Source organism: Sceloporus undulatus, chromosome 3 (assembly GCF_019175285.1).
Source record: "Sceloporus undulatus isolate JIND9_A2432 ecotype Alabama chromosome 3, SceUnd_v1.1, whole genome shotgun sequence".
In the NCBI taxonomy this organism is placed as follows: Eukaryota; Metazoa; Chordata; class Lepidosauria; order Squamata; family Phrynosomatidae; genus Sceloporus; species Sceloporus undulatus.
The window spans coordinates 200,837,803-200,841,698 of NC_056524.1; the positions used below are offsets into that span (position 1 = coordinate 200,837,803).

Here is a 3,896-nt window from a genome sequence, read left to right on the forward strand (position 1 = left end):
ACTATGTACTGCAATCTTTCATTGTATTTGACCTTACTGAGGTGCTATTATTACAGTTGGCCTTTGGTATCCACTGGAATTTGGTTACATAACCTCCCATGGATCCGAACATTTATGGATGCTCAAGTCCCATGAAATACAATGTCATAGTAAAATGGTGTCTCTTCTATAAAATGGCAAAATCGAGGTTCACTTTTTAGAATATATTTTTGAGTATTTTCAAACCATGGGTGGTTGAATCCATAGACAAAGAATCCATGGATATGTATGACTAACTGTATTTATTAATAAAATGTCTATGTTCCACTCTTTGCCATACAAAGTAGCACCTGAGGTGTTCAGTGAATAAGTATTCATGTGTTAGAGATGCAGAACCAATGCAGAGTTGCTGGTTTTGTACCAAAGAAGAACCCAGTGTAAATATGGGTCTAACCCCAACCCACGCCATTCCTTCCCACTGTCAAGTCTATTCTTCAGTTGCAAAGTTTTACTGATTTACACAATGATTCATCACTTCACTGTGTTCTCAAAATGAGATCGCTGCTCCCCTTTTAAGAAGATTGATATGGTACAAGAAGATGTCTTATATGCTCTCCATCTATGTCAGGGGTAGGGAACATGTGGTCTTACAAGTACTGAATTCCAATTCGTTCTGCCTCAAGATGGCAAATCATCAGGGAGGGAGGAAGTTACTGTCCACCAAACAAATCAAAGATCCACAGGTCCACCCTTCACCCTAGTTTTGTACCTCTGGGGCAGCCAGATGGAATGATTAGACCCAGTGCAAGGGAGGAGTGAAAAAGGTTTCTTCTTTGTCTTAGTCAAGGCAGATGATTAATGTGGCAAAGTCTGAACCCCTGCATTATTCTATCTCCTGGGTGTACGTGTGCTACAGAAGCCTATTGTACCATGTTCTCGGCATAAAAGATCGATAAAAATAAGCTTTCAATCAGAGTGCCAGGAAACAAAAGAGCTGACTCGCCCCTTGTAAATGTAGCACTCCCATCAGTTTGTCTGCTGCTGAGCTCTCATGCTCTCATAGCCAAAAATAAGTCTGGAACAGCTTCCCCACCCTTCCAATTTTGTTCCTCTGCAGATTAAAGAAAACATGCAGATTATTTTTTTAAAATGTAAAAGTGAACTATTCCCTTAATCAGTACTGATTTTTGTAGCATCACTATTTTTGTCAATTTCCTAGCAAAAGCAACTAGCCCAATTCATCTCCTGTTCACTAGGAGAATAATGAGATCATTAGACATGCATCATTTTCTAGGCCTAAATTGCTTTCAGGCACCAACTCCTGTCTGATCTTGGAATCTAAGCAGGATCAGCCCTGGTTAGTACTTGGGTGGGAGACTGCCAAAAATGCCAGGTGCTATAGGCTGTATTTGAACTGAAGAAACTAGCAAAACCACCTTTTGAGTATTCCTTGCCTAAGGGATAGTCTATATGTAAGTGTATTATGTGAATTTCTGTGGATCTTTGCACATTCACATCAATGCTTAATTGTCTTCACTTTCCTGTGCAAATTCACATCTATTCGTTCTTTCTCTGCCAAAAATGTGCAACCATGTGACAGATGGCCACACATTAGATAATGCACATCCTTATGGATGCTCTGGTAAAAATCATGATTCCTTTTTCTGCAGAGTTCGAAGAGTTTTTTTTGCCTCCTTCCCCCTTCAAAAAGGACGAATTCAACTGAATCATATGTGGAGAAATTGCATTCTATTTGAAAAGAATGAGGAGTATTTTAATTGCCTAGACAACCCCTAAGAAAACCCTATGAAATCCATGGGATCACCATGAGTTGACAAGAGACTTGAAAGCATATATACATAGACAGCATTTTCTTATTTTCAGGTATTTACAGAATCAGTGCTGGCATGCTGCCATATCATATAGAACAGTCATGGCTGCCACATAATGAGACACAGTAAGTTAAACAGCATTTCTCATTAAAAAATAAATACACTCATTATTTCTTTTTAAAACAAACAAACAACAAACATAGTTTTCAAAGACCACAGGCAGTGTTGTTAGCTGGCCAGACGAATGCCCATTATGCAAAAATAAATAAGTAAATAAATATTAACATATTTTCCAGAACTGGCAAAGCAGTACCAGAAATATTAGCAGATACCTGAAACTGAACTTGTACCTGCTGAATGAGCAAACTAAAATTATTCATGCAAGACCAAGCTTCCCACCTCAGAATCCACTTGGCATTTCTTGAATATCTCGCCCACACCTTGCATAAGTAACACCACCACTGATTAGCTTGGCCATTTCTTTAGCAAGGGAAAGAAGAATTAGTCATAGGCCAAACAAAGGGTCCAAATTTACTTAAATTCTCTAAAAGCACAGTAGCCACATTTAGCAATAACATGAAAACACAGTGTTTTTTCAGTAAATTGTTCTGCTAATTAGATCATAGGAGAGAAATATGCAAGTGAATTTTATTCAGTGTGTCAGAAGGTATCAAGGTTGCAAGCACAAATATAAAAGCAAGCCAGGAAGAAAAGAAGGTGCTGTTTGACTGGCCATAGCTAAAGTTACATGAAAAAAGCCCACCTAGGGTAATGGCATTCTGCTGAACAGACTACCAAAGAATTAGGACAAGCTGTAGTAAAGCATTCCAGGTAAAGACAGGGTTCTGACACACATAATGATAGGACTGGAAGAAAAATAAAGGATTATATCACATCACACTGTGCACCACCAGATTTGGACTCAATCAAATCTCATTAGATGTTTTGCCCAGGCAGATTTCTGTTGCTCTTTACACTTGTCTCTGCGGATACTCATTCTTCAGACATTGATAGATACAACTCTTAAGATACTGATAAATGCTGTTCCTAATGATACCATAGATGAGAATACAAAGTACAAATGTGTAATTAGAGCAAAGTTGCTCCAAACAGAATAGTTTGTCTTTTCCGTTTCACTAAACTTTCAGCCTTGTTAAAGCTGTCAAGAGCATTTAGGTTGCTCATACATTTGCACTAAATATTTTAGTAATAGTGTTTGGCAACTGCTTTACACTGGGGTAAACTTCAGTACGTCTCATACTGCTTTATCTCTGTTTCTTTCTCTTTGATGGTGACCAGAAAACTTCTCAAATACATCATTTACTGATAGACTATTTGGAACATATCTTTAAGTTTATTCAGCTTTTGACTGAATAACGTCTAAACCATGGAAGCCAGTGACCTTTCAGTGTTATTACAGCTAAAGCAATTATAGAAATACAGTATCTGTTCTTCCTGTGATTAAAAAGAAAAGTACACAACAATTTACAGTGCACTGTGCATTGCTTTTTGTGTACCACTATTATCTGAGGCTGCTCATTCCTTACATTCTGCTTTCAGGGGCCCTTCTCCAATCATGCTCACCAAGAGATTAAGCAAATGCCAGCTGAGGAGAAAACCCTATGAAATTAATCAGATTGCCGTAAAATGGCATGCAACTTGAAGGCACATACACAGACAATGAAGGAAAAGGGCTTGTCAGTGATGCTGTCTTGTATTTGAAACATCTTGTCCAAACAGATCTGAAAGCACTTCTTTCTCTACCACCTTCCCAAAAGCAGGTCAAAGCCTTTTATTTATTTATTAAAAATCCAATGCTTTTAACCCACATTTCACATTTTCAGTTCCCACAAAGGCCATAACAAAGTAGGACCCTATCATCTGGGTAAGTCTGGACTCTAAGGTAAGTTACAGACCGCCCGTTTGGGGCGGCCTGTAACCGGCCCTTTCCCCGCTGTATCGGGGCCTCAGCTGCCACAACGGCAGCCTGAGGCTCCGATCCGCCACTTTTCAGGCCGAGGGGAAGTGGCAAAAGGCCGCTTCCCCACAGCCTGGAAAGGGGTGTCCTTGGGGCTTCATGCCCCA

The 3,896-nt window shown here is 39.4% G+C and overlaps 1 protein-coding gene across 1 annotated transcript in view; it reads left to right on the forward strand.

The window, feature by feature from the left end:
* The window catches only part of ABLIM1 (actin binding LIM protein 1), a 243,386-nt gene that overhangs the window by 25,751 nt on the left and 213,739 nt on the right, over nucleotides 1-3,896 (forward strand). The window lies entirely within an intron of this gene.